Raw genomic sequence first — 26,063 nt, 5'->3', positions numbered from 1 at the left:
GCACACCTGCACTATGGCATTCCTGGGGGGTGGCTACATGGCAAAAGCTCCTTCCCACACTTGAGGTCCCACCTTCAAACCTCAAGGAACATTACTGACCCAGGGGGTCACAAATCTTCAGCTGCGGCCTGGAAATCTCCTGGAACTGGACTATAGAGATCAGCCCCCCAGGGGGAAATGGCTGTTTTGGAGGAGGGGACTCTACGATGACAACTCATCTCCTGGCTTCTGTAGATGAAAGGGCTTGCTTGGGAGGGGGGAACTCAGCTGCATAATGGGAGAAGTTGGGACTTGGGGATTTGCTGGAATTGCAGATCATTTCCAGGCAACAAAGATCCGTTCCTTTGGAGAAAAGCCCTCACTTTGGATCTCGTGGAGGTGCAGGGATGCCAGGCTCCCGGTGGGAAACAAAGAAAAATGCTGGGTGGCAGTAATTTCCAATAACAATAAACATCAAATAATTCATAAACATGTCCCAGCTTCTTCCTTTAATGAAAATATTTCATTGATAGCAACATTTGCTTAAAGAACCGAAAACCTTTCATTCAGTTCAGTTCAATATCAGACTGAATCAAAATCAGTTGTATGTTACATTCAAACATGAAAACATTGGCTGACAAAGAACCTCCAGCGGGTTTCTCAATTACTGCCTCTATGTCAGCTTTTCTCAACTTTTTGACCATTGAGAAACCCCCGAAATAGTCTTCAAGCTTCAAGAAACCTCAGAAGTGGGAACTCCAGGTCTTAATGGCAGTTATCACATTGATTTTTTTTTTAAGTGGGGGCAATGGGCAGCAAACAGATCCTGGTCTCTGAACCAGCCAAACATCTCTAACTTGACTGTTAAGACCACTGTGTCAGTGATTCCCGTCCCACTGCTTGGGTAGGGAGTGTGCTGTGGTCCCTGGTAGTCTCGGACACTTCTTTGGGCTGGGGGGCAACAGTCAAGTGGACCATCCTGATTGCTGACTTTCTTTGGTGACCATTGGGGCAGAGGACTTCAAGGGGAAAGGTTCTTCCCTTTCCTGGATGTTTCTCACACTTCTGGTTATGTTGGCCTCAGTCATATCCCAGGCACAACTTTGAAGCCACTAGAAGTTGTGTATTCAGTCTTCATCAGCGTCCTACGACTGACAAATTTCAGGATTTCAAATTACAGGAGGTGAGAGTGTTTCTGAGTGTTTCTTCAAGCATTCCCCCCCCCCCAAAAAAAAGGACCCAAAGTGATTTTCAATAAGGCCAATACAATTGAAATAAACATTGTACATAAACAAAATATGATGTCTATGACCAAAGAGGAACAAAAAAGAAATGGTACAATAAACATCCTGGTTTTCTCAAAGGTTTGCCTGGGATTACAACTGAACTTCAGTTTACAGAGATCAGTTTTCCCTGGGAAAATGGCTGCTTTGGAGAGTGGACTGTTTGACATTATACCCCACTGAGGTCCCCTCCCCTTCCCTAAACCCTCTTTTCCCAAGCACCACCCCAAAACCTTCAAGAGTTAGTAACCCTGTCTCATAAGGGGTTCACCGGGTGGTCCATCAAGGCAAAGAGCCCTGTAGCTCTAGCCAAGAGGCTCATACCTCTGAGCACATCCAATCCAAGATGGAAATAATAGCTCACTCTAGTCTAGACCTTGAACAGCTGGCATTTATCTTCCCACATGTCCCCAAATGCCAGACGAACTAGGCCCACTTTGTGGTGCATGCCATTTAAAGTGGAATATAAGAGGTTTCCAGATGTGGCTTTGGGGTTTCCACCTTGGCTTCTAGCCCCAAGTCAATCATTGTAATATGTGTCCCCTGATCAAGAACAACTCTGCTTTAAAACAGCAAGTACAGTACAACAAAAGACATATGTGAAAATCGCCTCAGTCTTATTGCCGGCCATTTCCTCAGCAGTGATAAACCAGCATAACATTGCACTGGTATCAATTTATACAAGAAAAAGGATCCCATCTTTTTTTTACAATGGGGTAGAAAGCTTGATTCTCAAAGTGTCCCGTTGAGACAAAATCCATTTACTTCAATAGGGTCTTGTGCTGGGGAATTTTGTGGAATTGATGAGGGAATATTTTGAGAATGGAGCTGAAAGCCTGCACTCCCTTAATTTGACTATAAATAAGCACGCCTTCCAGGTCTTTATGCCTGCTTAATCTTTTAAGTGATTCCTTTGGAGAAGGCCTTGCTCATTTTAAATGCTAAATCGGTTCACTTCTAAGAGACTTTCAAAGATTGTGTCCAGTGTGAGCTGCCAATAAATAACGCTGCAACAAATCCGAAGGTCTTTACAGCTCCCCTTGTCTGTTTCTAGACAGCAAATGTTCTGGGTACTGAATCATTCACTCTGGAGACAATTTGGTTTGTTTGGGTTGGCATTTGTTCCCGAGATGGGGGAGGAGGGAGGTGAACAACCTCATGGTTGAGATTTAGACCCACACATTTGACCAAGTAATAAAACAGAAAGGGAAGGGCCGGACAGTTTTACATTAGGAAGGTAGCTATTATGGTGCAGCTGTTAATTAAAATTATGACTTGATTACCAGTTATTTCTGAATTGCCAGGGATATGAGCATAGTAGGGAGAGACAATGTGTACCAACATAGACTGTTAGTTCTCAGAGAGACAGTGTGATGTAGTGGTTAAGAATGGCAGCCTCTAATCTGGAGAGCCGGGTTTGATTCCCCACTCTGCCACTTGCAGCCGGCTGGGTGATCCTGGACCAGTCACAGTCCCCTTGGTTTTCTTGCAGAGCAGTTCAGAGCTTTCTCAACCCCACCAACCTCACAGGATGTTTATTGTGGGGAGAAGAAGGGAAAGGGGTTTGTAAGCTGCTTTGGGGCACCATTGGGTAGTAAAAAGTGGGGACACAGGGAGCCTGTTGGGAGCTACACTTCACCTAGTCCCCTCCAAGCTAGTGGACCTTCATGGTCATATTTGCAGGCACCACTTGGCTCCCATGGGGGCTCCTGAGGCCCATTTCAGGCATCATCCATTAAGTGCATAGGAAACCTTAAAACGTAAAAGTATCCCCTGTGCAAGCACCAAGTCATGTCTGACCCATGGGGTGACACCCTCTAGCGTTTTCTTGGCAGACTCAATACGGGGTGGTTTGCCAGTGCCTTCCCCAGTCATTACCGTTTACAGCCCAGCAGCAAGCTGGGTACTCATTTTACCAACCTCGGAAGGATGGAAGGCTGAGTCAATCTTGAGCCGGCTGCTGGGATTGAACTCCCAGCCTCATGGGCAGAGGTTCAGACAGCATGTCTGCTGCTTTGCTCCTCTCTGAAACTACGACATTCTGGATGCAGAATTTCAGCCAAAAATAATGTTAACAGAATGGGAACAACTTTGGAAAAAAACACACACACACACACACTAAAGTAACAAAATAAAACTATGACATGGGAAGGTAGGTGGGTGGATGACCACTAGGGTTGGGTGCTTTGGCGCCCAAAGTGGACGTTTGTTCCCAACGCAGCCAGCGCCGCACTGTGGGGAGGAGGGGAGGCACAGGCGGTGGTGCACTGGTGGTGCACACACACAGGTGCAGAGTTCCATGTGTGCACCCACCATCACTCTGATGCCCGTGCTTCCCCTCCTCCCATGACGCAGCGCTGGCTATGTTGGGAGTGAAGGGCCACTTTGGGTGCCAAAGCACCCAACCCTAATGATCACTTCCCAGGGCCAAAGGGGAGAAGGGTGGACCCTGGACAAGACCCAGAAACCATGTCCACAATGAGGAGATACAGTCAGGGGGCTCCACAGTGAATTTCACATGCTTAGAACCCCAGGAAATAGCTAAACAGTTAACCAACTCAAGCTAACCCAAAGGTTTGTGAATATATGGGGGTCCGTGCAAGTTCAGGGTTCACGACTTCCCCCCGACCTCCGACCACCCACAATCTGGCGACTTTCCATTTTCCAGGTTCGTGCTCATTTAGTACAATGCAACTTCATATGTCTGTAGCATTTGAAATAAGATTAGCCATATCAAGAACTACACTGCCTAATATATTTTCATTCTTAACCTCCTGCATTCAGTTGGGGGTAATCATCTCAGAAACCTTTTCCTCCCACATTTCAGACAGGTGTGATCTAAGTGCCACTGGGCTTCTGTTTTAGCTAATAAATGACCCAAGTTCTTGCTGGTACAGCATGCACAGGGGGTTGTGACTTGGATCTTGAAGGTGCTTTTTCTCCTTTCCTCAGATCATTGAGTGACACAAGGGGAAGATGTCTGATTTTTCATTAAAAACGGAACAGGCAGGCAAAAGTTTCCCTGGTCGACTTCAAATTACCTTAGTGAATTCTGTTAGTCACAGCACAACTGAGCACAGACCAGAGCCTGGTTGGAAGAGAATATGCTTCAGACATCTGAAGTAACGTGGGATGAGGGAGAGTTTAACTAGCTGATCCACTCACTTGGGATATGTTTAAATTTAAATACCTATCCACTCTCTTTACATGAACAGGAATGTCAATCCCTATGATGTATATAAGTGTGTCTGTAAGCCCTCAAGAGCTAGTTTCTGTTTCTTCGCTCAAGAGTTGTATGGGAGAAGTTGGAATACTGGGTGTTAGCAGGTTTCAAGCTGAAGAGGACTAGGATCATCATCATCATCATTATTATTTGCATACCAACTTGAGCTTGTTATTTCCACTCCCTCAAATTCCTGATGCAACTTGAGGCAAGGTGTGCGTGTGTGAGGGTGTGATGTTCTACATTTTCCTTAGGAAGTTTTAGTGGATGCTGGCTTGTGACAAACTCATATCTGGATTGCACATGCTGTTCTGTGGGAAACCACCCATTGAGTTCTGTTTCACTTTCAGCTAGACGATAGATGTATTAGGTGGCCTTTGGATTCTTCCAGCTCTGTTAGTCCATCTCCTTCCCCCAATTTCCATTAGGCTTGCCTGGCCTAGGGCTTTGCCACTGAGGCTCAAATGCTGGGGCTTATTTTAAGGGCACCCAGTTGAAATCGATGGCATGTCTGCTTGTGGTAACCACAACATAGGTCAGCTAGACACTTCCCTACATTTTACGTGTAATATGGAGTTCATTTCATTGCTGTTGTTAATTGTTCATCTCTTGAAAGGCACATGTTTGTGAGATGGCACAATTCCTCAGATGCAGTTCGGCACCTTTCCTAGTGGCCCATCATTGTGACATCACCAAGTCCTGCCCCATGATGTCATCAGCCCCTGCTCCATGAATCTCAGGGTTTGGGATTCTAGAAACCTCATAGCCTACTTTCCATCCAGGTAGGTGTAAAAATGCATTCATGTTATTGCTCAGCTCTAGTTTTTCACAGTGAGCTTTTTAGAACAAAGTTTCAAAAGCCTTAATAAATTGTGGAAATAAGCAAGGCAAAGAGAGGTGGAGGAAACGAAAACTCCGCTGAGAGGTGCTTCTGCAGACTCTGGCACATTCTGAGCAATGTTCAATTAAATTAGTGTCCCAAATGTTTAATTAATTTGTTTGCCCTCCATGTTACCTGACTAAGATAATTGACTGTGTTGGGATTGCACAGGATGATACTTTATTCTTTCTCAACTCAAACAGGTGAAAATTCAGGCTTTGAGCACTGGTACTCACTCCGCCGCTCATGGAAAGCCACATTAACCATTACAGCCAGTCAAAAGAGCCACACTTACTTCCATCTTATCAGGCCTGCACCTCAAGGAGTCTTGCAGTTTACCTATTTCTTTGGCAATGGTTGCTTCAAGTTAGGAACCACCTGTCAATCAAAAGCCCCACCAGGCAAGGACTTGGTGACTTTCCTGAAACATGTTTGAGGGGCAGTGCTCAGAAGAGCCACAGGTAGCTTCTAAGCCCCTGAATGAGTATCACTGGTTTTAAAGGCTCGGACTTTAAAAGGGAATTAGATAGATTCATGGAGGATAGGTCTGTCAGTGGCTACGAGCCGTTATTACTAAAGGGAACCTCCATGTTCAATGGCAGTCAACCCCTGAATCCCAGTGCCAAAAGGAAACATCAGAGGAAGGGCCTCTATGCCTCACTGTTGGTCCTCCAGTGGAACTGGCTGGCCACTGTGTGAGACAGGATGCTGGTCTGATGAACCACTCTTCTTATATTCTTATATTTCTAGGGTCAAGTTTGAAAGATATTAAATTCTGGTAGACTTGTGATAAAGTCTTAATATCCTGAAAGTTAGCAGAGTATCTTGTATAGTGCCATGTTCTGAGTGCATGTGGTCAGAAAACAACAAAGAAAAACACATTCTCCAAGGTTGTACTTAACTGATTTATTAATCTTAATTCTACATACTTGGAGGTAAAGAGAAGATTCCTATTCTAGTCTAAATAGCTGGATGTGAGAGAGTTGCCGGAGGTATCTCTGCTCTAAGATGTTGTAGGCTTGAGGAATGGAGGAGAAGAGAGAGAAGACTCGTGGGTCAGGAAATTATCTGCTATGTGAGATCAGAAGGTGAGTGGTCAGTGTTCCCAACTGTCTCACTAAATTTATGGTGAACAGTGTTCCTGTTTGAGCCTCAGGTCAGGAGACATTGCACAGAGACTTATTTCCAAGAAAGTTCTGGTTTTGTTTAGGAATGTATATCAAGTTCAGTTGGGTATGTCTTTGTTTTGTGGGTTTTTTGTGGGCTCAATCCAGGAAAGGTCAGAACATCAAGAGCTGATTCAGAGTGTAGTTTGTGCTGTGGCTAAAGGCAGCTTCCCTTGTCATGGTGGAAAATGTATGGGTATGTGACATTCCTCAGTTGGATTTGTAACTTGTGAAATAGCCCCTTCCACTGTTCCTTTTATAGCCGTTTGATAAGTAGCAATCGGCACGTGATATTGCCAGGAGAAGCTTTACCTCCTGATTGCTTCTATTAAAACTTCTATTAAAGGGACAGGGGCACTTTAGGCTTTTTTTCTTGATTATTTGGCAATTGTACAAAGCAGGCTGTTGAAGGCAACTGGGAAATGCTTCAACCCATATTGTAAAAACATTTTAAAACGTGACATATGAAATGTCCCTCTAAGACGGATTGATGGATGCAAAAAAGAAGGCGCCCTTCTAAAAAGCATGTGAACTGGAGGCAAGTTGATGTTAAATATAGCAGCTGTTAGTTTTATTCCTTTCTGTCTCTTTGCACATTGGAGATCATCTCTTCAATCAGAGGCACTTAAAGTAATCTTTGACAATTCATTCATATTCTACTCTTAGCTCGAGGGGGGAAAGGAATGACTAATAAAAAGCCCTCGCATGATTGCATTCGTAATGGGATACATTTAGATCCTACTTGCTAAAAAAGAAAAAAAAACTACATAGAACATAAAGTTGAATTTTGTGCAGGGAAAGGCCTAACAGCCATCAGTCCATAAAGTATGTGGTGTTGTGACTTGTTAACTCTTTATCTCCTGTCTCTAAGACTCAGGGCCATTCCGCACTCGTTCAAAATTGCACAATGGTTGGAAATTGAGATCGCTACTGATTTGCTGTTATGCACAATGTCGTTGACAATCTGCAACACTCCTGAAACCGATCCGCAAAAAGCACTTCGTTGTAGCGCTTTCAGGGAAATCCCAGAAAGTGGATTCACCCTCCGGAAAGCGCTACACTCTTGCAACCAATCTGCAACACTAGCGGGAAAGTTCTGTGCGTTACCATTGTTGCGGTTTCTGCAAAGTCCCTCCCCCTGGCTCTCTCCTCTGATCTTCCGGTGAAGCAATCACCATTTTTTTTTCTCGGAGCGAGTGGAGATCAACGCACCGGCGAGCCTTCGTTTACCCAGCGAGGCTTCCCCGGCTGCAGTCCCTCCCCAGAGCTGTTTAAAGTCACCAAGCACCAAGCAACACACAGCCCCGTTTGCTGGTTTATTTTCCCTTTATTTTTCACTCTATTTTCGGCTGAAAATCACGCCCGTGCGGGGGGGGTATTTTTTTTTCACTCGGGGGGAGCGTGGCAACAATGAAACGGCAGCTCAAACACCACTTCCTAGCTAGATGGGTCTCTCCATTGCAATGAATCAACGCAGATTTGTTGCAACGTGGTTTTTTTTTAACCTTCCTTAAAGGGAAAGGGGCTTTTCGGGAGCATGATAACGGCCACCCATTGGCTGCTCGTTTGATTGATGGCCAGGAGTGGGACAAAGCTCGGCAATATCGCTTCCTGGCTAGCGATTTTTGCCGAGACCGGAAACCTGTGGGAAACGATAGAAACGCAACTGGATTCCACTACAAAGGCAGGTATGCATAACGACAAATTCCACTATTTAAAATAGTTCCACAACCAATTTGCTACATAGATCCTGGTGCGGAATGGCCCTCTCTCTTTGAATACATAATGGCAGTCCCCCTTCAGCTCATGGCTCGTTCCAGGTTTTGGTGGACCCTGGGCCTATGGCCACTAGTATGGCCACTATGGTGGGCCCCTCTCCTTGTCCATTCACTTGCATGCTCTCACCTGCCTGTTCATTTTCCCCCTATCCACTCACCATCTTTCCCACCTTCTGCAGATGTAGCTGCCCCTACTGCCAGCTCACCTGTCCCCTGGTGGTGCAGGGTGGTGGTGGTGGTAGCTAGGGTGGTCTTTGCCATCGCCAGCAGGGATGCTGATGCTTTCTGCACCACTCACATGTCCTTCTCCAGTGTGGTGTAGTGGTTAAGGGTGGTGGCCTCTAATCTGGAGAACAGGGCTGGATTCCCCTCCCCTCCGCATGCAGCCTTGGGCCAGTCACATTTCTTTCAGAACTCTCTGAGCCTCATCTACCTCACAGGATGTTTGTTGCAGGGAGAGGAAGGGAAAGGCAACTGTAAGTTTGAGATTTTTGAGTAGTAAAAAGCGGAGTACAAAAAACCCAGATCTTTTCCTCCTCCTCCTCCTCCTCCTCTTCCTCTTCTCTTCCTTTTCCTCTAGCAGCATTAAGCAGCAGATGGAGCTGGGAGCAGAGGAGATAAAGCATTCACTGACAGGCAAACAAAAGGTCTGAATGCTTGTGTCAGAGGAGAGGCTGTCATCAATAGTGGGCCCTGCAGCAGCCATGGGCCCTGACAACTGCCCCACCTCAGGGTATGCTTCAACTAGTCAGTGAAGCCTTCTCATTCTGAGCTGAGGGGAACCCCAGAAGAAAAGCAGAAGAAGCTGATGTGTTCATGGGAGGTGGATGTACCTGCCTCAGATAAGCACCTGCAGAAGGGGATGATGGGAGGTGGTGCTGTTGCAAAGGGACAGGATTACAGGGTGCTTTCCTGAGGACCTCTTCACACACTGTGAAGTCCTTGTGTGTGTTTGTGGTGATGACACAAGACCTTTGAACCAGACATTCAATGGGAATTTTATATCACCCAGGCTCATCATGACCTTTTCCTCTTGTGACTTCTGAGGTACATGGGCAGAAACAGCAGCTACCCTCCCCTCTCTCCTCTTTTCTTACTGGCTCCTTGATTGCCAAAGCAACCGTCATTTCTAAAGGGCTTCACATGTCCCATGAACTCAAGAGGTTCCATTTTGTATTATCTCTGACATCACTGAGAGATCATAGTCTAATTTTTCCTTATTAAAGAGGGGGAGGGGGAATCCAGTGAAGGAACCTTCTCAGTGTGTCTCAGTATTTGCAAAGAATTTGGAGAACAGGTACTTCCACAGTACTATCTGCTTAGGACTGCAGATGAACATCATTATTAGTTATTGTGCAACCAGATTATCCTGTGTAGACAAGCCAGTGTAGTGGTGATTGGATTGACCTTGCTGGCAAAACATAAATGTGGGTGAGATTTTGCACCAACTGAAACCTCTGAACCCTCTTCAAGGGCAGCCCCACACTTAATGCATTTTAGTAGTCTACTCTTTCAGTAACAATGATACTATAAACAGCAACAACTCAAACCCTGAGCAACTGCTATCACTCTATTACTCAACAAGACAATTTGGTGATATCTGAAGAAAACCAGAGGACGGGGGAGGGGGCAACCTTCATGTCTAACTCCCAGTTTACTCAGAAGGAAATCCTAGGTGGCAATGTGGATTGCTTGACTCTCTTTTCCAAGGTAAGTGGGACAATACTAATTCACAGTCACCTCTCTAGCAAACAAGCTTGTGAGATTGCTTCCACTTCCATGGAGCTGCAAGAGCAACAGCCTCAGATCAAATCACCCTGGCTAGTTTGTCATACAGGCAGCTAAAAGATTTCTTGAAGGCAGCTGAAGTTGCTCCCTGAGGCTGTGCCATGTGTTTGCACCCTTTGTCCTTATTCCTTGGCGGCTGACAAAAACATCGCTGGAAACAGCTTTGTTAGGACGGCACTCTCCGCCAGCTGGTCTGTGGACGAGGTCCGATCCTGTCCTCGTTGGCTTAAGGAGCACCCTCTGGTCGGTTTCAGTGGAGCCAGAATTGGACTCTTTGTTCCCCATTTGGATTTATGAGAGGTCAAGTGAAAAAGGCCATGGTTCAAAGGTCAAGAGGGAGACTAAAGAGCTACATTGTATACTCATTGCACAAACAAAATGAGCCCTCTCAATGATAGGTGGTGAAAAGTCTCCTGCTGTTGTGCTTTCTTCCTGAGTAAATGTGCTGAAGTGAAAGCTCCTCCCTCCCAAGGTTTTTAGATAAGGTTGCCACCTATTGTTCCTCCAGACGTTTAGATTAAAGCTGGCAAGGCAGCAAGAGTTTCAGGCCCACACCCTCTCCAGGGGAGGGGACAACTCTCATACCAGGACTGATTCTCAGGTCCATTAGGGCTTGGGGCAACCTGTGGGTTAGGTAGGAAGTGTGGGAATCATTTTATTCAATCGCCATCATTGTGAGTGAGTCACTGTTATGAGGTTTTAATGGGGAATTTTAATGGGTTTTAATGTACTGATTTGTATTGAAATATTGTGAACCGCCGTGAGCCGGTTTCTGAGAGGGCGGCCATACAAATTGAAACAATAGCAATAGCAATAGCAATAGCAATAATAATAACAATAACAATAGTTGCAGCCATACACATCACTACTTTGTTTGCACCAGATCGGCAAACCTATTATTTAGGTTTCTTTCCAGTGGCCAATGGAATAGCTCTGGATTTAAGAAGAGCTGGCTTTTATATGCCGCTTTTCTCTACCTGAAGGAGGCTCAAAGCAGCTTACAGGCGCCTTCCCTTTTCTCTCTCCACAACAGACACCCTGTGAGGTAGGTGAGGCTGAGAGAGCCCTGATATTACTGCTGAGTCAGAACAGCTTTATCAGTGCCGTGGTGAGCCCAAGGCCACCCAGCGGCCTGCACGTGGAGGAGTGGGGAATCAAACCCGGCTCGCCAGATTAGAAGTCCGCACTCCTAACCACTACACCAAGCTGTTATTTCCAGGTGAGTAAGAGGGGATCCCTGGCTGTGTGACAGATTTAGATCCTGATATTTTTCCGCTTTAGAACATACAGACAGTTCCTGAAACATACCCAATTGTCCAGTCTTTTCATCTGCATTCATGGCTGGTGTGCTTGAGCCGATTCCTGCATTTCAGTTGATTTGTGTATTTCGGTTGACTCAGGGCTGAATTGCACATTTCAGTTGATACAGGTTGTATGCGGACTGTTGATTTCTGATGGAAAGGTACAACAGACACCTTGTGAGGTAGGTGAGGCTGAGAGTGCTCTGATATCACTGCTCGGTCAGAACAATTTTCTCAGTGCCGTGGGGAGCCCAAAGTCACCCAGCTGGCTGCATGTGGGGGAGTGCAGAATCAAACCTACCATGCCAGATTAGAAGTCCACACTCCTAACCACTACACCAAGATGTGGTTTTCCTTAATAGTGGCCCACTGGGCCAATTTGTTATGTCTTAGTGGCTCTCTGTGCATGTAGGTTTATGGTGGTTTGGACTGAGCCCAATATTGGATGAAATAGGTGTGGCTCTATTTCCCCCTCCCCTGCAGAAGCCACATTCTTGACATCGCTGCCTGCAGTGGCTGTTGGATCCCGGCTGCCTCTCCACAGTTGCTGCTTCCACAGCATTTGCTGGTACGGTTGCTTGCAATCCAAGCACAGTTTTTTCCTTCTCCCTGAATATTATCCCAAGCACCTCCTCTTCCAGACATATCTTTAAGAAAGTGGCAGTCAATCAACAGAGTGCGGTGTAATATGTAGAGTTATTGCACATGTTGAAGCTTCTGTTTGGAAGCCCCATTGTGCAGCAGCAACAGGGCTTTGAGATGGTGGGTTTCTCCTCATTTTCCCTCTTCCGGTCCACATGGCAATCTTGCCCCTCTCAATGCCAACAGAGAAGGGGCTTTCTCAAAAACAATTCTACCAGCAATTCCCCACAGCAATTTGCTGTTGTATCAGTATGTGATACACCTCCCAATTTGGAAAAAAGTCCCCCGTAGTGGTGTGTGGGAGGGGGTCCATTTCAGGGACTGAGGAAGGGGAAATAGCTGCTGTGAGAGCAGAAACCGGGAAAATCCAGACTTGCTCTCCTAATCAAGGCTCAGCTGTGAACATTCCTAAAACTTCACAGCAAACTCGATTTGTGAAAGAAAAGCTGGGGGAAATTCAGGAGGCGCAGGAATGCCATCACGTCGCTGTGGGGAAACAGGGGCAGAATTGGCTCCCTGACGGAATTTGGCCTGAGGCAAATAACCCCTGAAGAAAAGATCAGAGCCGGGTGAGGATTCTTTAAGTACTGCAAGGGCTTCTTTGCCGCTCCTCCAATGAAAAAGCCTGCACCTTTTCATTTGGGAGGATTTTTGCCATAGGAGAAAGCTTCAGCATGTACACAGTGTCTTCTGTACGCAAGTGAGGACAGTAAGGGCTTGGAGGAGGTGAGGAGAACTCCTTCTTCATACCCCTCCATGGTCTTCCTCCATGGAAGAGGCAGAGATTCATGATTAATTATATCATGCTCCATTAGGTTACAAGGGAAATACATCACCACCTTAAAAGAAAAGTTTCAGTGTGGGATACAACCGCCATGTGCTCAAAGACTGGAAGAAAAAAATCGGATGAATACATCATATTCTGCCGTGGCAGCACAGCAGAAGCAGCAGCAGCAATTCCCTACAGTTATACAAGTTTTATTGAGATAGTTTCCGTTCTCAGTGCATTCTCAGCACTTGCTCTCCTTGGCTAATCAGATGTGTCAAAAACAAAGGGGAAAAAAACTTGCATTGCTTTCTTTTTTTGCCAGAGATAAAGCCAAATTTGTTGGGATTGCAGTGGTAAGCAGCCTGTGGAAAGTTTATGGCTATGAGGCTTTTAAAATTGATTTCCCCCCAGCACAGACCACTGATTCTCCCTCATGCCCTTCTCCCCCCAACGACAGATTTTGGGGATCATTCTTGGCTGCAGCAGGGGGGGGGGAGAAGGGGGGGGAGAATCCTGTTCCACTGATGGAAGCAGGTTTTACCACATAATCCAAGCTACTGGGAGCTCCTAGCTGACATGAAGAAATCTCTGCAAACCTGAGGGACTTTGCAGGACTTATCAGTACATCAAAGTGTTGGTCTCTAGAGGCTGCAGGTTTGTGTATAACCTTATAAGTACTAAGCATAAATGATGGCTACCCCACCGTCTGACCTTTATATTCCAGAGGAAGAAGATTGAGGTTGATTCACAAGCAGTATACTCACACGACTATTACCTTTAAGGCCATTCACATTCTGGGCTTGGCATACCCGAGGGACCGCCTCTCTGCCTACATCCCCCGTGGAACGCTTTGCTCTGCAAATAAAAATAAAACACCAGCCAGTTTGCACTCCCTGGCCCCAAAGAAGTATATCTGTCCTCAATTGGGCCAGGACGTTTTCAGAACTGGTCCCTACTTGGTGGAATGAGCTCCTGGAGGAGCCACCAAAGTGGGACCAAGGCCGAAAGTGGTCAGTTTTATCTCTTTCATTCACAGTATGTGATTAAGGTAACAGGCCTCAAGAGGTCTACTCAGAATTATTCTCCATGTTATTCAGTGGGAGCTTACTCCTAGGAAAGTGTCCTTGGCTTGAAATTGCTATCCTGCAAGCTGCTTACCTAACTTCTCATTACAATCTAATTAGCAATCGTTGCTTGCTTAGACCGTTGTGCAAAAACAAGGGGAGAACATTTGAGAGGGAATGGCCAGAACCAACTGTACTTATTACAGCAGCCCACAAGCTTAATATTGACACAGTCTCTGCTTAACTATATGTACAATAATTCCTGTGTAAATATTGCTCTGAAACAAATCAAATAGTGCTATCAGCAAGACGTGCTTTGGAGTCAGGGCTTGTCCCTCACCTCCCATGTGCCTGTGGTTTCCGTCCAGTGTTCCCACACTGGAGTATGCTGCTCATTCACCCTGGAGCAGCCAAGTGCTTTGGTGGAGGCGGGGGGGGGGGTTTAAACCTGCATCTGGTCTCTTCCTCCCAGAGGAAAACCTTCGACGTGCCCCCATTCTGACACTCACTCGTCCACACTCTCCTTCTTTGCACCACCCACAATTTCCCATGCCAGCTTTTGGATGCAAGTACATCTGCATGACGCCTGGTCATTTATTTGATGGTTCTATCCTGTTCTTCCTTTAGAAAGCTCCATGAAGAGTGCCTTTCTGCACATAAAAGGCCTAACCGCACTCTTGCAGGATTTCACCACCCTGGAGTTCTTGCTCCTGCTTTATCGGTTCTCTTTCCCTCTTACCTCGCCTCCTTTGGAATGGTTAATGGTTCTCAAAGAATACAAGAGATGAGCCGAGAGGAATTCGAGGGGAAGCCTATGGTGCACATTCCAATAGAAAAATGTTTAGAAGCCTGAGTGCAACAGTTGGCCTCCTCCCACTCGGGAGGAGTGGAGGAAAGAGGGAACAAGCGAGCACAGAATGAAAACCTCTGTCTCTTCGTCAACCAAAGGAATGAATCGCCGGAGTCAAAGAAGATGCACACAAGCAGAGTGGAGCGCTGCTGTGAATGTCTCCCCCGGTAGAGTCGTTACCATGGCAAAATTTGCTTGTTGACTGAACACCAAATGGTGAAGGAAATTGTATGAAACCTACCTGCATGGGGCACTTGCAGAGGAACGGCTGCAAGACTGCCGAAGTTTCTTCCTTGCTTGCTTCAGACTGACTTTCCTCAAGAAATGATATTCAATTAAATATTGCATCTCTGGCACTAGTCTGATTTCTTTGTGTTGTTGTTGTTGTCTTCTGGAAACATTACAACCAGTTTGATGCTAGTTGTGTTATCCAAACCACAACACTTCCCCCATTTTAGTGTTTATCCAGCCAATCTCTGTGACTTCACCTCAGGAACAATACATTTGGAAACTGCCAGGCCTTACGTGTGAGATAGTATATCGCCATATGGCATATTGGTTTCCCAACAACCATGGAAAGCCCCATGTACATATGCCCAACCCAATATGCCATAATGAAGGCTGAATGTTTTATGCACAGATTTTTCTTAAACACAGTGTGATATGAAATAAGTGACACCCAAGCTCTCACAAGTTTCAGGACTTCTTTTCTCCCTCCCCCTCCATCCCTCTCTTACACACACACACACACACACACACACACACACACACACACACACACACACACATACAGACCCCTTCCCGCCCCACTTCTCCTTCTCCAACCTACTCCCCGGTTCCCCCCCCCAGGCACGTGCACGCATGTGCGTGCACACACACACACACACACACACACACACACACAAACAGTCCTCCCCCTCCCTCCTTATCTCTTCTCCCAGGAGGGCCCTGGCCTTCTCCAGCCTTGAGGGTAATGCCTGGGCCTGCGCTGGCGATGCATCCTATGCCCTAGTCACTGGAGGGCAGTGTTCCAGCCCTGGAAGCTGCACAGCCTCCACTCCAGCACCTAGAGGCCTCTGCCTTGGCCCCCAGGAGCCATGTGGCTTCCGCTCCAGCACCCAGAGGCCTCTGGGGTGGGGCTTCAGCCTCTGCCAGTTGTGTGGCTTCTGCCCAGGCCACCAGAGGCCTCTGGGTCAGTGCCTCAACCTACACCATCAGTATGGCCTCTGTCCTGGTCCCCAGAGGCCTCCCCACCACCCAGATGCCCTGCTCCTTCCCCTCACCCGGACTCCCAGCTCCCCCCCCTCTCCTCACTTTTGCAGAGGTGCTGGCCTCAAACAATGTGCATGATGTGACCACCGTGCCACCCCACTGCTCCACGACTGCACAGACTGCCTTGGGCAGCACGGCAGTGGCCTAGCCTCCTCCGACAATGGCCCATTCTGCCCTAAACAGCTGCCTGCCGCAGTGCTCCACAGCTCCACAGTCTCTTCTAGCATGCTACCTGGGGTGGCGCTACAGATGTCATGTCCATTTCCATTTCTGTCCCAGGGGTCACACCAGAAGATGTGTTCCACATCAAAAAAAAGTATTTCTAATGTTTACCATTTTATGGGAGTAGTATGTATTTAGCCAGGTACTTCATAGGGTGACTCATCTCCTGTAGCAAGGTACTGAACTGAAGAATATAGGAGAGACATGCAATTTTTAAAAAGTTTTCATTTGCAAAATGTTATTAGTTTTTGTTTAATTTATTTTCATTTCCCCCTGAACTTAATGACAAATACATTTCTTGCAGTCTCATTTTACTTCTCATCTCTTTTCAATTCAATCCTCTAGGATTGAACATTTCACTCCAGGGCTCATGTCAACTAAATCTCAGATAAGAGACAAGAAGACTAACTAAGTTGTATAAGCCCTCTGGACTGCCTTGAGGACTTTTGATCAGACAAGCCTTGCAGCTTGTATGTTCAGAAGCTGATTCCAAGACTCATGGAGGACTAGAGTTGCCAGTCTCTCCCCACCCCTAGTGATGGAGGATCCCCTGCCCTCATCCGGCATTTATCACAGCTGCTCTGAGTAGGGTGGGGTGGGGTAATTTAAAAAAATGGCCATTGGGCAATGGAAAACCTGGAAGTGACACCACTCCACTCTAGGAATTTATTTAAATGCTGTTTTTAAATCATAGAATTCAAGACAAGAAGGACTGGAGGAAACACAATGGAAAGACAGAAAAGCTGCAGGAAAATTATTCTATGGCAAGATCAGTTGACTGTGCTTCCTTTTCAGTTTCATTGTCTCTTGACTCTCTTTCCCCTTCCTGTGAGTCTGAACACAGCTTAAACTCTCTAAACCCAACAGCCAGGTGCTAGAATAAAGAATTTTAACTATTATGAACTTACATATTTATTTTTGCAGAAATATAATAATTTATATGAAGATATCTTAGTTCTTTTTTCATTTATAAACAGGTGACTGCCCCTAGAATATAGACTAATCCCCAGGCTAGAGTGCATGACAGAAAGACGAGACACACATGGAATATAACTACAGAACGTATGGGGAAAATCTTACGTGAGCGATTTTGTGGTAGTGGCAAAGCCTTAAGCAGCTTCAAGGAGCAAATTGGCTGAGCTGCTAGGATTTCACAATATGTTCTAGGAACAACAAGAAGAAATGCCATAGAAGGAGAGGGGATAAGAGTGAATGGGAAGTAATGAAGCAAGACCCAGGTTAATAAACAATCCAAGGTAAGCAACAGTAGAAGAAGGTACAGTCCACAGTAGTAGTCAAACTGCGACCTTCCAGATGTCCATGGACTACAATTCCCATGAACCCCTGCCAGCATACGCTCAGGGGCTCATGGGAATTGTAGTCCATGGACATCTGGAGGGCCGCAGTTTGACTACCCCTGGGAGAAGACCAAAAGGAGGGATCTCTGGTTATGATTAGGTCACTGATTCAGTCCCCTTACAGTGAACTGAAACAAGTTGCCCAGATGCTCACCCACCTCCCACACCCCTAATTTGAAGAGACAAGCTTAATTCATCCTCACCTTACAGAACAGATGTGGTTAATTAAATGAACAATTAACTACAGCACTGCACAACACTTAGAGGGTTAGCTCAGTAGTTCTGCTTGTATGCTGGAAAGCTGCACTCAGCAAGACACATCCCCTGGACTTCCAGCTTCAAAGCAAACAGCTGCTTCCTGGTACTTGTTTGCACTCCACAGAGCCCATCAAATGTCTAAAGCTACTTCACATATAATTGAGGGGCTTCAGATTGAAGATTCAGTGCTGATCCGTCATACCACGGACCATCCATATGACCACAGCCGTCTTTGCATACAGGCTAATGTTTCTTTTGTATGGCACCCTGAGTCTTGATTCTACACAAAGTGGCAGCTGAAGGTAGCTGTCTGATTGCCTGTGGGGAGCTGATCTCTAACAAGAGTTTGGAATCGTCCTCACAAATCCTGTGATCATGTGACACAGTCCTGTGAGCCTTCTAACAAAGATATTAGCCTGTTCCATGGTGTTTTGGCGAGGTGTCTATGTGGGCAATCTTACTGCCTGAAAATATGTTACTGTAGTTGTGGGATTCTAGACAACTTTAATTGGCTTTTAGACTTGGTTCTGTTAAGGCAACTCACTTTACTTTTACAAAAAAACAAAAAACAAAACAGAGTTCAATAGCACCTTTAACACCAACAAATATTTATTCAAAGTGTGAGCTTTCAAGTGCGTGCACTCTTCCACCTTGATTAAATATTTGGTCTTAAAGGTGCTATTGGACTCTATTTTTGTTGTGTTACTTCAGACCAACACGGCTATACACTTGAATTTCTCACTTAACTTTTAGTATATAAGTAATATTTCCTACACAAATTGATACCGATTTTTCCATACAAGGTCATAGCGAAGGCCGATGCTTATAAGAGGTATTATCTCATATATTTCTACTTGGGGCAAAAAATAGATTGCACAGTTTTATCCTGCATAAGAATAGATGCACTGCCAATATTTTTTAATAAAAAGAAGTCCTGAAAAATTCTCTTCTTGCCTGGACCTGCTAGGATATCCCTTGGATATTTACTTTGGAAGATATTACCTTGCATAATACGAAAATCAAAATGTCAGTAGATTGCAGACATTTCTGCAGTCTTGGCAGAGATTTTTTAAAACTCGGCTCTTCAAGACCAAAGCTAATGGCACGATTTCTCAGTGAAGAAAATAGGTAACTGTTTGAAAAAATGAATGTCTCCCCGACTCATTAATGGCAGAAATATATCTTACATTCTTGTGATCCTTGCAACAGATGCTTTTGGTGTCTTTGAAGAGGAAGACTGATATCAGCATTAAGGAACTTTTTGTTCCTTTCTCCTTTGGCCTGACCCAAACTGCCTTAGTCAAACTGCTTTTACCCCATTCTGAAAAAAATATCCTCCACCCTAGAAACCACACTGATATTCCAAAAATTTGTGCAGTCTATGAACTGGAGTCCAATGGCAAGTTCATAGGTTGTCAATAGGATGGTGCTGGGGGATGTCCTCAAACCCCAGGCACAGAGGACTTCAGGGCTAAGCTATGCAGACAGACCTGCCCCATGTAGTGAAACAAAAGTGTTACTATCTAACGTATTGCTAACTCCTAGAAGACTAACAAGGCCATGAGACTAGATCATATTTCTTAGGACTGACTCCAGAGGTGGTGGATTCCCAATAAGAGATTATAAATTCTCAAGACACAAGAAGAAAGCTCTCTTGATCTTAATCTTAGTCTTTTTTGGGGGGGGGTCATGTATATGCAAAGCATGAGTGAATAAGTCTTCACACTCCAACTTGACCATGTATTGAGGAATAAGGGGGAAAGTCCCTACTCTGAGAACTAAGGTACTGATAGACTTTTAAATGCTTCAGCTACAATAAATACTAATGCTACTGTATTGTTTACAAAAGCCAGCTTGGTGCAGTGGTTAAGAGCGATAGCTTTTAATCTGGTGAGCCAGGTGTGATTCCCTGCTCCTCCACATGCAGTCAGCTAGGTGACCTTGGAATAGTCTCAGTTCTGATGGTGCTGTTCTCACAGAGCAATCCTGTCAGAACTCTTTCAGCCTCACTTACCTTACAAAGTGTCTGTTGTGGGGAGAGGAGACTCCTTCAGGCAGTGAAAATCAGGGTATAAAAACCAACTCTCTTCTTTATTGTAAAATCTCTTCTTCATTATTTGCCTGTAAAAGGAAAATTATGAGTACATTCAAGCTCCCCCACAAGAGTAAAAGCAACCTGGAGGTGACTTTTTCGGGCAAGAAAGCAGGAGAGGAAAGGGTTAAAGTTTCCATTGGCCCCACCCCATTCTTTTTGGAGATCCTGGCTGTTCAATTTTCAAAAGAAAACAAAAGTTGTTTCAACTAAACACAGAAGGAATCAAAGCAGGGTAGTTCAGGCCTTACTGGATGACCTTAGACCGACCTTAGACTGTATCAGCCCAGCCTATCTCACAGAGTTGTCCTGAGGATAAAATGTAGAAGGGAAGGTCAGTGTATGCTGCCCTGACGTCCCTGGAGAAAGAGAATAACTCAGATGTTTTTTGATAATTAATTTGTCTTAGATACAAACATTGTAGGTTCCCCTTATCCTTTGGGTCATTTATATTTCTGTAGCACTTCGCTTTGCAACCTATTTGGTTAATTGCCCTGTAATAAAGTCTCCATTTCTCTTTTAAAAATGAGACTCCAAAAGTGGCACGAAGTCACTTACCCCAAGTCATCCCATTAAGGTCAAGGATTCCCACTGTTGCAAGATCTGGCAATAATTCTTGCCCGCTTTCCGTTCAGATGACTAACTGGGCTGATTTGCAGCTTGGCTGCTTGATACGTTCCTTCATTAATGGTATGTAATCTATAGGAGATATTACTGCATTCAAATGTAGATGTAAAAAGCGTATTCCGGCAGGGATTGAAAAGCCCACACGGAGACCATTGGCATTATAGCTGTGCTTTTGAGCCCCCCTTTTTTTACTGCACTCCACAGGCACAAAAGACCCTTCTTGGAGAAGCCAGAACAGCACGAGAACTTGCAAGCAGAGAAGAGGAAACAGGAGAAGCCCTTTTTGTGCAAGAACATAAATCCTAAGTGTCTACATCCATTGAAACGCAGATGTCACGCTGATCACATCTGGGGATCTCCCACCCTTTCTCTCCCCTCCCTTCCCCTCCCAGTCTCTTAATTATAAAAACAGACACTTTATGTCTTTGCTGTTTCCTGTCTTTCATGTGCTGCATCAAAAGACATCTAAAGAACCTTTCCAGTGGTGCCTACAATTATCGACCATTCTTGCAGAGCTTCTAATCTGCAAAGTGTTTTACGGAGGTCTACATGGACAACCACCATACTGGACTCAACCCTGTCTAGTGTTGCGAGCTCTGGGTTGAAAAATCCCTGGAGATTAGGGAGGTGGAGCCTAGGAAGGGCTTGGTTTGGGGAGGGAAGGCGTCTCAGCAGGTTGTAAAGCCATAGAGTCCACTCTCCTAAGCGGCCATTTTCTCTAGGGGAGCTGATCTTGTTCAACAGGAGATCAGGAATAATAGCAGGAGATCACCAGGTGCCACCTGGAGGCTGGCATCCCCAACACTGCCCCTGCCCTCTGTCATAGAGACATACGACTTGTGGGTTCTCCTCAGTTCCTGTATGCCTCCAGTCCCAACTTTGGATCAGAACCTCAGTGAACGTTAAGAAGCAGATTTATCTTCACACACAACCTCCCTGACATTTTCTTAGTCTTCAATTGTCCCCAGGACACTACTGGCTTATAGAAGAAGAAGAAGAAGAAGAAGAAGAAGAAGAAGAAGAAGAAGAAGAAGAAGAAGAAGAAGAAGAATTTAATAGTGCATTTCATGTTTTCTTGTGAGTGAAGCAAACCACTATAGAAGATTTGATTGTTATACCTCGCTTTTCACTACCCAAAAGAGTCTCTCAAAGTGGCTTACAATTACCTTCCCTTCCTCTCCCCACAACAGATACCCTGTGAGGTAGGTGGGGCTGAGAGCACTCTGACAGAACTCCTCTGTGAGAACTGCTCTTACAGCCCAAGGTCATCCAGTTTGCTGCATGTGGAGGAGCAGGGAATCAAACCCGGTTCACCACATTAGAAACCACCGCTCTTAATCACTACACCAAGCTGGCTCTCAAAGTAATTAATTCTTAAATGTAAATCTTGAATTTACTCTGAATATCTAGTCTATATAGTGAAAAGCTCCTTGAATTTTTAATTATGGTAATCCTGGAACAAATCACTGAAGTGGACTTCTAAATCTGACCTTCCCAAATCTGGTGAGATGCCTCTAAAATGCAAATATTGCCCTGAGTTTCCAAGACTTCACTGCTTTCTGGGTTCCTGGATATTTGGGGTGAAGCCTAGCGTGGACAGAGCTTTGGGGAGGAGTAGAACTGATTCCGCACAGAGGTGTAAAACGCACGACACCTCCTGCTTGCAAATGTGCAATAGGAAACCGTGCATTTGCAAGCTTCCATATGGGAAACCCCTCCTGCGTTACCTCGCAGTCTCTTCATGGCATTTTGCCTCTCATCAAGGTGGCAGAGAAGCAGGAAGCGTGGACAACCCAAAGTTTCCCTCTCAGCTCCTCAGGTTGTCAATCAGCGGAAGTCACCAATCCCTTCACAGCGGAGACTGGAGGCAAGGGAATAAATATGCAGTGGTCTCTTAATTAGAGGCAAGAGAGCGTGCTTTCTGAGTGGTGGCACCCCATAATGCCACTGCAATGCTGCCCGTGAATTATCTCCCTTCTTGCATCTCATTCTTTCAAAAATTCTCTCTCTCTCTCTCTCTCTCTCTCTCTCTCTCTCATACACACACACACACACACACACACACCCCTACCTGCTTGTGTTTGAGTCTGGGAAGGCTTTCCCAGCTACCCTCCTTCAATTCTCTCCCTGAACTCTTGTTGCATTGCAAATTCTTTCAGGCTGCTTTGGCACCGGTGTGAGTGGCAGGTGTATTGCCACCTGGGTCACACTGGCACTACTGGAAACAAAGGAGACAATAGACTTCCAGCTATAAAAATCAAAAGGCAGCTGCTTAGCAACTCCTGCTTTCACTGTTCTCTCTCCCCCTCCCCTTCCCCCAAGCAAACAAGCAGACAACAGCAATGCAATGAAGGGGAGGAGAGGGAGAGAAAAGATACCGGTGCTGTTTGTAGCAAAGGGCCCTCTAAGAAGTGTGTGCATCTCTGGGTGGAAAGAGACTGAAGAGGATTAAAGCTGGCGACATTCTAACCAAGCTGTCATGGGGCAAAGGGGTTCTTTTGACCACTGTCTTTGTTCAGTGAGCAAGAACTCAACAGGTAGCTTTGGTGGTGGGACCCACGAGGGAAGTTTTGTGGTATGGAGAGTCACTAGTACACCTCGTTTAACTGCTGTGTTGCTCTGCTGTTCTGTCTGTTAGGAGGAGCTGGAGCTGAGCTGATGTTATTTGAGCACATAATGGTTAGTTGCTGTGGACTCCTGGGATGGAAGGGGTTTGACCAAGCCCGATGAAGATAGGTTGAGGGACTTGGGAATGTTCAGCCTGGAGAAAAGGAGGTTGAGAGGGGACATGATAGCCCTCTTTTAGTATTTGAAAGGTTGTCATTTGGAGGAGGGCAGGATGCTGTTCTGTTCCCATTGGCTGCAGAGGAGAGGACACACAGTAGTGGGCTTAAACTACTACAATGATATAGGCTAGATATCAGGAAAAACCACCCTGAGCCTCCGGGGAGGGCGGTATATAAATATAATAAATAAATAAATAAACAAGCAAACAAACAAATAAATAACCATGGTGTTTTTAGTAATCCTGGATGAGAATGACTGGTCTAACAGAAGGATTGTTTTTCCCCAGAGAGTTCAGCAAGTTTGCTTTGGATGTAGGAAATGAACACATGAAGTGTCTTTATTGGGCATTAGACCAGTGATCCTGTAAGGTCATTGCTGTCTGATCTGACTAATAACAGCTTTGTCCGGTCTCAGGTGAAAGTTTTTCATGCCACCTATTGCTCAATCCTTTTCACTGGAGATACCAGGAATTGAACACTGGCTCTTAGGCATGCTAGACAAATGTTGTGTCATTGAAATACAGCCCCTCTCAGATATAGTTTCACACCCCTGCTGGGCTGTAATGCTCATTTCACAGGCAGGGCATTGTCAACCTAACCTTCCTTGAAGTAAGGCATAGATACAGATGAGGTGAATATCAATGAAAAATGGGTGTAGGGCTCCAGTTTCAAGATTCTATCTGCACATCACTGGATCCTGTGTTATTGTAAAGAATCACCCCCTAGATTTTCCTGTCCAACAATATCCTGTGATGCATGGATCAAATGACTTCTGCAAATACATTGGCAAAAATAGTCTTTGACATATCAACAGTGCTGTTGCTTTTTGTTCAGATTTTAACAGCAGATTTCAAATTTTGCTTTTTAAAATCAGACACAGCATTAAAAAAAAGATGTGATCCAGCCAGAGGTAAAACAGTTTAGTCTCACTGATTTAAAATAACTGGTGACTGTAAATGTATCTGATGAAGGGAGCTGTGGCTCTTGAAAGTGTGTACCCTAGAGTTGGGACTTGGCTTGGTCCTGAGTCTCTCCAGAGAAACAGAGCTGCAGAGTAACATCATTTTAAAAGTATGCAGTTATTAATTACCTTTGTGGATCAGGCACAGATCCAGACTCACAGAACCTTGAGGTTTAAAAGAGAGTAATCTTTACTGGAAAGATTATTTACAAATATATATCATATTCATCTGCTTCAGTCTCCTTACTGAAGCAGAGTACAAAAACATAAAGAATAGTTACAAAAGCAGTGCATTGCAAGCCTCTATGGCTAGGCTGCAGGCAGACTGTATGTCACACATCAGAGAGAGCTGAGCCTAATGGTGGCTGCTTGTTTGCTTCAGCAAAAACACATGCAGCCTCTCTTTCTGAAGAAGGAGGAAGTAGGCAGGAGCCCATCTTAAATAAAGGAATCCCCAGAGCATGTGCTTGGAGCTTTTCCACTGCAATCCCAGCCACCCACTTCTTCCTCTCCCATCTGAACTCTCTCTCCAAGTAGAGTGGGCTTTGGGCTCTGTATTAATCACCCTGATGCATCCATTAATCACTGATCCTTGGGAGGCTCAGAAAGCATCACCTTTTTGCTATATGGCGGCCCCATTCTAGGCTACCTGCTCTCTCAAAGTACATGTGAAACGCATTAGGTGGATCCGATCCTTGCTCATAAGATAGAAAAGATAAGGTAAAGGCCCTATTGAAGAATTAATGCTGAAGAATCAGGTGAAAATTAAACTCTCTGGTAAAACAAGGTAAGGTTGCACTGTAGAAATGGTCTCGCTTGGACTCAAGGTGGAGCACACAGAGTGAGACTGATCCTGATCCTGCGGTCTGTCACTGTGCAAACACCAGGTCATGTCTGACCCTTGGGGTGACGCCCTCTAGCGTTTTCATGGCAGACTCAATACGGGGTGGTTTGCCAGTGCCTTCCCCAGTCATTACCGTTTACCCCCCAGCAAGCTGGGTACTCATTTTACCGACCTCGGAAGGATGGAAGGCTGAGTCAACCTTGAGCTGGCTGCTGGGATCGAACTCCCAACCTCATGGACAGACAGCTTCAGACAGCATTTCTGCTGCTTACCACTCTGCGCCACAAGAGGCTCATTAAACAACTGTTGGATGTCAAAAACGAAAGAACCTTCAATTTTGAAAGCTGGCCTTGGAAACTGGATCAAGGCTCCCAACATGTTGCCCTTCAAGCAGCCTGATGCCTTACTTGGTGATATTACAGTGGAGCAAAGGGGCTGGAGCTGGTCTCTGTGACAATTGTACAGTTCCCTCCATCTCTTATGAAGTGTGTGGAGGGAAAGACTGGTCCACATTGATGTTCTCTGACCGTTCATGCACTGGGAACTTCACTGCCCCAGCTCCCATGCAGGTGCACAAATCGGGGACAGATGAGGTGCACGAGGCTAGATGCTCCCCCGTGTGGGTGCAGGAAGAGGTGGGGCAACCTGCTACAACTAAAACTCCAGCCTGCAGCCTGGCATGAAACCTCCAGTGCGTAAACGGTCTCTGTGTCTCCTAGCATGGTGGCAGTTCAAAGTCATTTAGAACTGGCGGAGAAACAGGCCTAAGCCCCTGAGGCCCTTGCCTTCACCTGCCTAGTTTTCCTGCCTTGCAAATCAGCCTCTGACACCAAAGCTCAAATGTGCCACCAGCGAGGGGAAAGCTGGCAACAGGTAGCTGGGTGCTGAGCCATTAGCAGCAATTACGTCCCGGCTCCCTT

At 45.6% G+C, this 26,063-nt stretch overlaps 1 long non-coding RNA gene across 3 annotated transcripts in view; it reads right to left on the bottom strand.

The window, feature by feature from the left end:
* Nucleotides 1-869: 869 nt before the first annotated feature.
* The window catches only part of LOC143834556 (uncharacterized), a 31,842-nt gene continuing 6,648 nt past the window's right edge, over nt 870-26,063 (bottom strand). The window contains exons 1-4 of one of the 3 annotated variants that reach the window (XR_013229821.1): nt 14,965-15,104; nt 13,585-13,664; nt 11,406-11,548; nt 870-1,130 (exon numbers count right to left, since the gene is read on the bottom strand). This is a non-coding gene — a long non-coding RNA (uncharacterized LOC143834556). Of the gene's footprint in view, nt 1,131-11,104; nt 11,549-13,584; nt 13,665-14,964; nt 15,105-26,063 lie in introns of those variants that run through there. The other 2 variants (XR_013229819.1, XR_013229820.1) reach the window with 2 other exon arrangements.

Source organism: Paroedura picta, chromosome 3 (assembly GCF_049243985.1).
Source record: "Paroedura picta isolate Pp20150507F chromosome 3, Ppicta_v3.0, whole genome shotgun sequence".
In the NCBI taxonomy this organism is placed as follows: domain Eukaryota; kingdom Metazoa; phylum Chordata; class Lepidosauria; order Squamata; family Gekkonidae; genus Paroedura; species Paroedura picta.
This window is presented reverse-complemented; position numbering and strand designations above follow the sequence as displayed.